A 12,500-nucleotide genomic window follows, 5' to 3' on the forward strand; every position below is an offset into this window, starting at 1 on the left:
CCAATCCACGGACAGACATACAGATCACAACAATCCAATCCATGGACAGACATACAGATCACAACAATCCAATCCATGGACAGACATACAGATCACAACAATCCCATCCATGGACAGACATATAGATCACAACAATCCAATCCATGGACAGACATACAGATCACAACAGTCCCATCCACGGACAGACATACAGATCACAACAATCCAATCCACGGACAGAAATACAGATCACAACAATCCCATCCATGGACAGACATACAGATCACAACAATCCAATCCATGGACAGACAGGCAGATCACAACAATCCAATCCACGGACAGACAGACAGACAGACAGACATACAGATCACAACAATCCCATCCACGGACAGACATACAGATCACAACAGTCCCATCCATGGACAGACATACAGATCACAACAATCCAATCCATGGACAGACATACAGATCACAACAAACCAATCCACGGACAGACAGACAGACAGACAGACAGACATACAGATCACAACAATCCCATCCACGGACAGACATACAGATCACAACAGTCCCATCCATGGACAGACATACAGATCACAACAATCTCATCCACGGACAGACATACAGATCAGAACAATCCAATCCATGGACAGACATACAGATCACAACAATCTCATCCACGGACAGACATACAGATCACAACAATCCCATCCACGGACAGACATACAGATCACAACAATCTCATCCACGGACAGACATACAGATCACAACAATCCAATCCATGGACAGACATACAGATCACAACAATCCCATCCACGGACAGGCATACAGATCACAACAGTCCCATCCATGGACAGACATAGAGATCACAACAATCCCATCCACGGACAGACATACAGATCAGAACAATCCAATCCATGGACAGACATACAGATCACAACAATCTCATCCATGGACAGACATACAGATCACAACAATCCCATCCACGGACAGACATACAGATCACAACAATCTCATCCACGGACAGACATACAGATCAGAACAATCCAATCCATGACAGCGACAACATAAAAGATCAATACAACATCCATCCATGGCAGACTACAGATCACAACAATCCAATCCAGGACAGACATACAGATCACAACAATCCATCCATGGACGACTGAAAATCAGTACGCTGACAGACACAAAAAACATCCCATCCATCAGGACAGACAGACATATCACAACATCCATCCATGGAACTCATATACAGTCCCATCCATGGACAGACAGACATATTACAACAGTCCCATCCATGGACAGACAGACATATTACAACAGTCCCATCCATGGACAGACAGACATATTACAACAGTCCCATCCATGGACAGACATACAGTCCAACAATCATCCATACACATACAGTCCACATCCATCCATGGACACTCATCCATCAATCCCATCATGACACATCAATCACAACAATCCAATCCATGGACAGAGATATAAAAAATATCCCATCCATGGACAGACAGACATATTACAACAGTCCCATCCACGGACAGACATACATATTACATCAGTCCCATCCATGGACAGACAGACATATTACAACGTCCCATCCATGACAGACAACATATACACAGTCCCATCCATGGACAACAGACATTACAACAGTCCATCCATGGAAACAACTATCACACATCCATCATGACAGACAACAGCTATTAACGCCATCTGCAAGACTCCCGTCCCATCCCGTCAATGGGATCTCATGGCTAACCGTCCTGGCGCTCACATCGCTATCCTCGTTCCACTCCCGCCCCCCCCTCCATAGATACGCTGTGCCCCCCCCCCCCCTCACATACACCCACAACTTTATCTTTTACACCCCTCATGTATATATCGATCTTAGTTTCTCATTCCATTTATTTGCATCTACGTCCATCTCTCTCTCTCTCTCTCTCTCTCTCTCTCTCTCTCTCTCTCTCTCTCTCTCTCTCTCTCTCTCTCTCTGTGTGTCTGTCTGTCTGTCTGCCCTCCCCCCCCCTCACCCCCTCTTTCTCTATTATCTCGCTCTGTGTGTGTGGGTGTGGGGTGGGTGTAATAATATATATATTATATATATTATATATATAATATATATATATAATATATGTGTGTGTGTGTGTGTGTGTGTATGTGTGTGTCCATGACGATTTGTAGCGAAAAAAATATCCCCAAACTGAAAGGGAAAATGCGGGTTTTAGAATTTTAATACATCGAATTAGAAGTAAAAAATGTTCAAGCCATAATGAAATGAAAACAAACAAATAAACAACATACCAACAAGAAATAGATAAACCAACAACAACAAAAACACCCCTCCCCCCTTTCCGGGAAAAAAAAAAATTCCCCAAATCGACGTGTACATATATGCAGGTCTGACATCCGAACCCACTTTAGTTTAACATTGTTGTAATGGAGAATATTTTGCTTCTTTTATTTATTTATTTAAAAAAAAAAAAAGATTCCCATTGCAACAACAATGGCTCCATAATGACTTGGGTTATCAGACCTGCCCAAATAAGTGCACGTCGCCCCGAAATCAAACACAATTAGTCATTCATTTCGCGTCCTAAGAATTATAATTGCATTGTGGGATGTCGTAGTCTAAAGTTACACGTGCTGATGATTAACGAATGTCACGAGGATCAAATCACGTGATATACAAATACAGACAGCTGGTCATGACGCCCCTGCAATGCAATGCAATGCTATGCTAACACTGACATCAGCCATTATTACTCCTCTTGCATCGCCCAGCCCCCCCCCCCCCCCCCCCCCCCCGCCCCAATCAAACATTAGAATAATACAACACTGTTGAAATATGATTTGAACATAAACCCGGTGACGGCCATAAAAACAACGTATGTAATCATAGTATTGAATTTCAACCCGTTTCAAATACATGTGGCGTTTATCCGTTTAGGTAGGACGGATAGAAATTGACCTCGCCCAGCAGGATTTTTTTATTATTTTAATTTTAATGAAATGCTATGCGTTTATGTAATATAGATAGAATGCGCTTTGCTAAGTAAGAAGCTCACAACATTGCCATCCGGAAGTATACCGGACCAACAGACAAAACTATGTGTAACCTTGAACGTTTATAGTCTGGGTAATACAGTTTGGTGATAATTACTCAAAAACGCGGATGGCAAAAAGCAATAACAAATACCTGAGTGACCTATATTAACCAGTTGCAGACCTGCCTAGTGCTATAATAATAATAATAATAATAATAATAATAATAATAATAATAATAATAATAATAATAATAATAATAATAATAATTAAATAATAATAATAATAATAATAATAATAATAATAATAATAATAATAATAATAATATATTGGTCAAGCGATAGAACAGTTAGTATTTTACTTAGACAAACACCATAGGAAGCAAAGCCTGTATAGTTCGTTATGTTTACCAATCACTGCCATTGTTTACTCCGAGAGGCGTGGTTATCTAAGTGTCTATTGTCTCCTAAAAGATAGAAAGAAAGAAATGAAAAAGTAAACAAATAAACAAACAAACGAAAAAGCGTGCTGTTAAGTCCAATTTCCTCCAATGCGATTGATTGACTGTTGTAATGTTAAAGCAAGGCAACACTAACATTGACGTTCCTCACGCTACACGGCGGGCCGCGGGGGAAGGGGGAGCAGCAGCAGCAGCCTTGCATGAGCCGTGTAATTTAGTCATTTGTCTTACCAGGGTTAATCTTAACCCCCAGGCGTCTGTCTGATCGAACGGTCATTTTACCCAGTAAACTGCCGTACTCCGGAAAGACTCGCATTAAAAAATTTGGCCAGAAAACTCGTCCTCCAAATATCGATCTATTTAAATTGACCCGGCCTTATCTTGGCAAAAACTCTTAAACCTGGGACATCACGGAAGACTTCAAGAAGTCCCAGGTTTGAGATTAAAAATTTTTTTTTTTTTTTACCAAGATGACAGTCATTTAAATCGATCGATATTGGAAGGACGAGTTTTCTGGCCAAACTTTTAACTATGCGTTGTTTTTTCTCTCTCAGAGTTTGGCAGTAACTTGTTAACGCTACGACTCAGCTGACGACGAGTGGATAAACCACGAGACCCGTCGGTCCCTAATCCGTTCTTGGCACGTTACCATACGACATGACGTGGAAGACAATACGAGCTATAGATAGTATGCGCTTGGCTAAGAAGCTCATTATAACATTGCCATCCGGAAGTATAACGGACCAACACATAGAACTGTGTGTATCCATGAAAGTTTATAGTCAGGTTAATGCAGTTCAGTGAGCTTTACTCATAAACGCGGATGGCAAAAACAATAACAAAGACATGAGTGACGTCATGTTCGAACTATCTATTGATAGAATGACGTTGACGTCACTCGGGTCTTTGGTTTTTTTTTTTTTTTTCTTGTTGCCATCCACGTTTATGAGTAATTCTCACTTAATTATCCAGACTATAAACGTTCATGGTTACACATAGTTTTGTGTGTTGGTCCGTTATACTTCCGGATGGCAATGTTGTGAGCTTCTTGGCCGAGCGGATACTATCGATACGTACCTGCTACCCCCTTTTTTGAGGGGTTGGGGGGGGGGGGTCTGAATTTTGCTGGACTATTTATGCCATGCGTTTGGGTAAAATATTCACAACATCCGCCACCCGGGTATAACGTACCTTCTCACAAAACTATGTTTACAGTCGGGTTGATATAATTTAGTGGGAATTACTCATAACATGGTTGGCTAAAAAATAAAAAAATAAAAACCCCAAAACCAAAGAGCTCAGTGACATTAATTTAGTTCCATCTATAAATATAGTTCCCGACCCCAACTCTCTCTCTCTCTCTCTCTCTCTCTCTCTCTCTCTCTCTCTCTCTCTCTCTCTCATCTCTTCTCTCTCTCTCTCTCTCTCTCTCTCTCTCTCTCTCTCTCTCTCTCTCTCTCTCTCTCTCTCTCTCTCTCTCTCTCTCTCTCTCTCTACCTCTCTCCCCCTTTCTCGGCCCCTCTCTCACATCTCAACAAACTTCCATTCCATTCGATTTCCCATGTAAACATTACGGCTTAAATGCGTCTTCCCCCCCCCCCCCCCCCCCCTCTCCCCTCACCCCGTCCCGTTGTCCCTGTCTGACCGTACGCTCTGACCCTTTGTGTCCTCACATTATTTTTATTATTATTTTTTTTTTATGTGGTCAAAAATTAGGGGGGGGGGGGGGTGTATGGTGGTTGACCTGCTTAAGATAGAACGAAGTTGACGTCACAATACTAGATGCTTGGCGCTTATGGCTGATAAACCAACATTGCCATCCGGAAGCATAACGAACCAACACACAAATCTATGTGTAATCTTGAACGCTTATAGATAGAATGCGCTTGGCCAAGGAGTTCACAACATTGCCATCCGGAAGTATAACCGACCAACACACAAACTCTGTGTAACCATGAACTTTTATAGTCTGGTTAATACAGTTTAGTGAGAACGACTCACAAACGCGGATGGCAAAAACAATAACAAAGGCCTGAGTGACGTCATCTGCATACTATCTACAACATGACGATGGCTACGCTGACACTGACCATAAAATGACGTCAAAAGACAAGTCTATGGCCACAAAAGAAAACAAATCGTGAGTTGTATTGAATAGTTCAACCAATGGGAAAAACAAAAACAAAACAATTTCCTGTGTACGACAACAGTTAATTGATTAAACAGTTAATTGATTAATCCTCTTTCCGATTCAACATTATTCCATTTTTGGCAGGATTTCCATTTCCTATTACGTATTGTTGGCAAGACTGACTTTGTCTGTCCTATAATATCATTCACAATCGCCGCCTCACGGTTCACTCTGAAGGGTTGCCAGCTTGATCGATCTTGTCCATAAGGTCCTTCAACCCGTCTGAAAATCTACAAAACAACGTGGACTTATTTGCAGGTCTAATAACCCAAATTATTATGGGCTATATATTATATATAGCACCTATTTACAAAGCAACCAACTCGTCTTCGCTAACATCATCCATCGGTAAATCTACCAAATTAAAACAAAACACCCCATATTAGTATATATGTGTGTGTGTATATATATATATATATATATATATAGATCTATACAAATAAGAACACTCATATTTTTTTCGCAAGTCGATCGTTTCTATGCGGATCTTGCATCTCCGCAGTGCACAATGACTTCGTTGTTGGTGCTTTTTTTGTTGTTGTTCCGGCGTGTTTGTTATTAATTGGGCGGTGATCAGTATTGTTATGTAGTGACATGCTGTAGTGTGTTCTCATTTTGTGTGTGTGTGTGTGTGTGTGTGTGTGTGTGTGTGTGTGTCCCTTATCTTAACAAATACGCACGACTCGATGAAAAACGTCCCCAACCCCCCAATTAACAACAAACACACCGAAACAAAAAAATAGAGACGAAAAGCACCAACAACGAACTCTAACTGACGAGATGCAAGATCCGCATCGAAACGATCGTCTTGGCGAAAAATGTGAATGTTCTTATTTATTTTACATGCTCTAATTAATATCATCGAGCACTCTCGTATCTACAAGTACCCATCAACACTCACAAAAAAATTATATATATACACACACACACACACACACACACACACACACACACACAAAATAACAAATGCCGAAACAAATATTCCTATCTTTGAGAGTTCACACCTACACCAATCCAAATCCCCCCCCCCCCCCCCCCCCTCTCCCCAAAGAAAAAAAAAAGTAGTACCTATTCACACCTCGGTCGTGTGAGTGAACGCCATTGATATGTCATAATACCCATAATATTTCACGTCATGTGATCCACCGCTAGTATCAATAAATGGCCGATGACCTCACCGTGATCTCTATCTGATCTTGAACTTGAACTTGCCCGCCGCCGTGGTCACTGACGGTGTGTGGAGTAATCGCTAATACCGTGCTTGGCGTGACTGAACGCTTCATTGACTTTATATGGGGCGTTTAAGTAGAACCAGCAAGTAAATAACAATCAACGGAATTACATACGTTTATTTATTGAATATATAAAGGACGTAGAAATACCAAGGACATTACATGCATTCTCATTGCGACATTGGGAAATTCGTAGTTTACAGGGGTAATAACGTAGTAGAAATTATAAAACACCCTTGACAATTACCAATTTGTGTTTACATACATTAAATTCATACTTTAAATTCATTCCTTTACACACTAGCTCTGGCAACAAAACTCCGTTTTCAACAAGTTTATTGAATTAAAGATGTTTATATAAATTGTCAATTAGGCCCCAAAAAATCGTAGTTTTCAGGGTTAATAACAACATAGTAGACAACTTAACTACCCTTAAAAATGACCAGTTTGTGTTTAAATACATTAAATTAATGCTTTAAATTCCTTTATATACTCGCTCTAGCAACAACATTTTGTTTTCAAGAAGTTTATTGAATTAAATATGTTTATTTGGGGAATGAGATTAGCGGAAGAGTAGCGTCCCTTGATTGGACGTCACCCATAGTCTGTGACGTCACCGGCGGAAAAGTTATTAGAGAGAGAACGTCATGTTGGTTGTGCGCATGCGTCTCTCGTCCTCGCCGCCGCGAGAAAATGTGAGTAAAGAACCCTTTCCAAAGACTCAACTATGCGCCTCTCAGTGCGATCCTTCCGATCCGAGGGTAAGTGTTATACCACAAGGCAACATATCCGTATAGATCTCATAACTAGACGAGCCATTAGAACGAGCCGTTTAACAAAAAACAAAACAAAACAAAACAAAGAATAAACCCAATAATATTATGGGTTATCAGACCTGCAAATAAGTACACGTTGGTTTGAGAGTATTTCCATTACAACAATTAATGAGACCATAACATTAGGGTTATTAGACCTGCAAATAAGGGTACGGCGACCCACAATAATGAACAAAATACCAAACACGGAACGTTCTGGGCTCAAAGACCTTCTTCAGCGAAAAATAACAAAAACCCAAACCCAAAACAGAACATTTAAAACAGAGATATATTTTACTAAAACACGCAGATAGAGGACAGAGTAAAAAATAAAGTGTGTTGTTTATTTTACCAAAGAGGAAGCACAACCTAACATGAACACGACAACGATTTGGTGGTAGCTGGAAATAACCGATGATCGATTTCGTTGCAAGTGGCATGAATAGTAATAATGATAATAATAATAATTGTTGTGTGGTTTGTGCTTTGCTATTTACTATTCCCCCCCCCCCCCGCACCATATAAAGGTCAACGTTGTGAGCGGCCATAAATCGATCATGCTGTAACTGTGGCACGGCGACTCAAAACAGTATTATGTTATGTCGGGATTCATTAGTCTGATGTCACGCTCGCCCAGGAACGAGCAGCTTGGTTCTAAACAATGAAAATCGGTATTTTTTTATTCTTCATGGTGGCTAGACCTTATATATATATATATATATATATATATATATATATATATATATATATATATATATATATATATATACAGAGATAGATAGATAGATAGATAGATAGAGAGAGAGAGAGAGAGAGAGAGAGAGAGAGAGAGAGAGAGAGAGAGAGAGAGAGGCAGACAGATGGATAGATAGACAGACAGACATACATATAGATCGACGGCACTACCGCAAACTCGGGGACCCAAATAAGTTTGGGGGTTTGGGAGGGGGGGGGGGAACTTAAAAAAAAAAAGTCTAGTAGCGGGTTTGGGAGGGGAGAGACTTTTAAAAAAAAGTTTCCCCCTTCCCAAACCCCAAAATTATTTTTTAAAAAAAGTTTCCCCCCTCCCAAAACCCAAATAACAGACAGACAGGCAGACATATAGATACATTATGGATAGATAAATGATTGTAAAAAGGTCAACAGATGACCAAAGATATTAGTAGGTGATAAATAAATCATGGAAAAGTCGCAAGCCGAAAAGTCTACGTAATTCCCGATACACTCACGTCGAATGATCTGAGCACAAACGATAAAATGGTTATATAAACCAATCTGGCATTTGATATACTGTTCCAGATATAGTAGAATACAAATCGACACACCAGCACACAACAACAGCACGAGACGATTCCCGAAGGGGGGTGGGTATGGATCAATGCAAATTATTGACGAATTATGTCTTGCCCGGAGCTCAAAGGCAATCAATACGCATCGACTATATCCCCCCATCACCATCATCACAACTACTCACCTTTGCGGCGTTGGATGGTAACGGTGGTGTTGGTGAACCCTCATGACCATCGCAATCACCACTCATCGATAGGTCCGTAGTCGAAATAGCTGATGAATTAATTAGTGTTAGTCCTCGTACTCAAGAATGAATAATCTGCACAGGGTATGAACAAATTAATGATTTTGAGCTGTGAACCGAACAGAATTATTGCACACTTTCTTTTTCGTGTCGTATGTGTGTTGAAAGCAAGGTTGGTGTGTAAACGCAATGTAATGTTGTTGTGTGTTGCGTTGACGATTGATTGATTGATTGATTAAAACATGCACAGCCAACAATTAAATGATTGTTAAATAAATCGTGTGAACGGTCAAACAAAATTGCACACTTTTACGTGTTGTGTCGTAAGTGTGTTGAAAGCTATGTTGGTGTGTAATGATAATGTAATGTTATGTGTTGCGTATACGTCAACTATTGATTAAACTGTTGAATGGAAAATACGAATCGAAATAAACTGTACACTCCATCACACTCTGTGTCCGTATCGAACTAAGTAGGAGGGAGGAGATAGCCCAATATGTTTATAAATAAATAAAAATAATATATAGATCTATAGCAGAGTTTGGGCTTATTCCATTTATTTTCGTCCTCAGCAGCGAGTTTGCGCTGATTCCAATCTGACAAATCCGTCTCTCTTCGCCTCTCCGTCTCTTTCACTCGCTTCTGCTCCCCTCTTCCCTTTTCTACTTCTTCTTCTAGGTTCCATGCCTGGTCCAGGCTTCGGATACTGCATGAATTATCTCTCTCCATTCCTCCCTGTCTCTTGCCTTTTCAAACAGCTCCTGGATTGTTAGGCTGGTGAAGCCCTTCAGTTGGTCTATGAGTGTTTTTCTTTGTCTCCCCCGGGCGCGTTTACCAGGTATTTTTCCACAACTTGCCAGTATTCATTCTATCTTTCCTTACTATGTGTCCGAAAAAGGATAGTTGTCGATCCACTATTAAGGGCTAATAGTTTTCCTTTGTTGGTATGTTTTGTTTTAGCACTTCTTCGTTCGTTTTGTGTGCAGTATACGATATTCTCTGCATCCTTCTCAAGCACCACATTTCAAAAGCTTCAATGTTCTTTTGTGTTTCTGCATTTGTAGTCCAGCTTTCGCATCCGTATAACAAGATTGGCCACACGTAGCACTTCAAGACTCGGCCCTTTTCTACACACACAGCCAACCCAATCACACACGCGACACCACTCCTCTCTCGTGACGGTGGGATAAGCTGACATGTCGGTCGTACTTTGTGAATAGGGACCAATTTAATTATATAAATTTATAAAATAATAATAATAATAATAATAATAATAATAATAATAATAATAATAATAATAATAATAATAATAATAATAATAATAATGATGATGATGATGATGATAGTGATAATAATAATAACAATAATAATAATAATAATAATAATAATAATAATAATAATAATAATAATAATAATAATAATAATAATAATAGTAATAATAATGATGATGATGATGATGATGATGATGATGATGATGATGATGATGATAATAATAATAGCAATAAAAATGATGATGGTGATAATCATCACCATCATCATCATCATCATCATCATCATCATCATCATCATCACCATCATCATTTTCATCAACATCATCATCATCATCATCATCGTCATCATCATCATTTTCATCATCAACATCATCATCATCGTCATCGTCATCATCATCATCATCATCACCATCATCATCATCATCATCATCATTTTCATCAACATCATCATCATCATTTTCATCATCATCATCATCATCATCATCATCATCATCATCATCATCATCATCATCATCATTTTCATCAATATCACCATCAACTGCCTAAATTGCACAGACTCACACAAACCTTTTGTTTTGTTTCACACATGAAGACCGATCCTCCTTTATAGGGGTGGGGGTGGGGGTGGGGGTGACGGATAGCTGTTCTATTGATGATCTGCATTTGTCTAAAATTCTCACCACATCCGCCAGCCTGATCTATTGTACCAACACACAAACTTATATTTAACCTCAAACGTTAAGTCTGATTGATAGAATTTTATAGAGAACTTCTCATAAAAATGGCTGTCTAAGAACAAAGAGCTGTGTGACGTCAAGTTCGTTGCTTCTATTTCTATTGTTCTAACATGAAAAGAGCTTTTATATTGCGTAATATTCACTAAACGTGCTCAAAGCGCTTTACAAGGGGTCAATGGCCAACAGCAACACTTTACATATAGGTTGGGACATGACAATGAAATCGAAGTACAGTTGTGAAAAAAGCTCCGGGAACCAAACTTAAAATAGTGTGTTCAACTTCAAGCTGGCAACAAATCGGCGAGGCTTTTTGTGATTTCGTGGAATGTGATTGGTGGTTAGTCGTCTATCGTCTGAATGCTTGGCTGGACGTCTGGTGGTTGTTGTGAGTGAGTTGTGTGTGATCAATATATATATATTAAAAATGATTAAAAATTGAGCTTTTATATAGCGCAATATCCACCAAACGTGCTCAAACCGCTTTACAAGGGATCCCTGGCCAACACCAACACTTAACATGTAGGACGTGACATGACGCCTGTTAGGCGATATTACAATTTTCTCGGACAGAAACAACGCTGTTAACGGCCAGATACTCATTTTACACCTGAGTACGGTGAGATAATGTGAGTAAAGAGCCTTTTCCAAGGACCCAACTATGCGCCGAGCGAAGCTCGAACCCAGAACCTTCCGATCGGAAAGCGAGTTCATACCACTGGACCACATAGCCGCCCACATATCAGGGGAATGCGTTTCTTTGTCACCGATTCTGTACTTTAGTTATGTCCAGCACAGTGAATACTATTATTATAGAAGGAACGAAGATGACGTCGATCATAACTTTGTTATTGTTTTTAGACAGCCTGTTAGGGATTTGGGTGGGGTTCCCGAGACTCCCATAGTGGGCAGGGAGGCACTGACTGTCTTCTATACCCCCCCCCCCCCACACACACACGCACACACATTATATCTGTTTTCAACGTGCTTTCTGTCTTACTGACTCAGCTCATACCCGTACTTCGGTCTGTAGATGGATTGTTACCTGACTAACACTATCACAATATATTGTTTTCGTCCTGATTTTATGTGGACGTCGTGTTATATTGTGAGGAAAACTTTTCCTTTAGATCACAGTTTCTTTGACTTTTGTTCTTTTAATTTCTAACTGGACTTCCAATAATTGATCTGTGGTTTTGTGTTTCCGTGAAATAAATGGGATTTAGACTAATTTCG

At 39.8% G+C, this 12,500-nt stretch overlaps 2 protein-coding genes across 3 annotated transcripts in view; one reads left to right on the forward strand and one right to left on the reverse strand.

The window, feature by feature from the left end:
- LOC144980186 (uncharacterized) overlaps window positions 1-10,117 on the reverse strand; it is a 48,915-nt gene extending 38,798 nt beyond the window's left edge. The window contains exon 1 of the mRNA XM_078927759.1: window positions 9,200-10,117. The gene's annotated coding sequence lies outside the window, so the exon portion shown is untranslated. The remainder of the gene's footprint in view (window positions 1-9,199) is intronic.
- The window catches only part of LOC144980187 (zinc finger CCCH-type with G patch domain-containing protein-like), a 107,474-nt gene that overhangs the window by 85,228 nt on the left and 9,746 nt on the right, over window positions 1-12,500 (forward strand). The gene's annotated exons all lie outside the window — the stretch shown is intronic.

The sequence above is a fragment of the Berghia stephanieae genome, chromosome 9 (assembly GCF_034508935.2).
Source record: "Berghia stephanieae isolate SIO BIC M18660-M18661 chromosome 9, UCSD_Bste_1.3, whole genome shotgun sequence".
Taxonomy (NCBI): domain Eukaryota; kingdom Metazoa; phylum Mollusca; class Gastropoda; order Nudibranchia; family Aeolidiidae; genus Berghia; species Berghia stephanieae.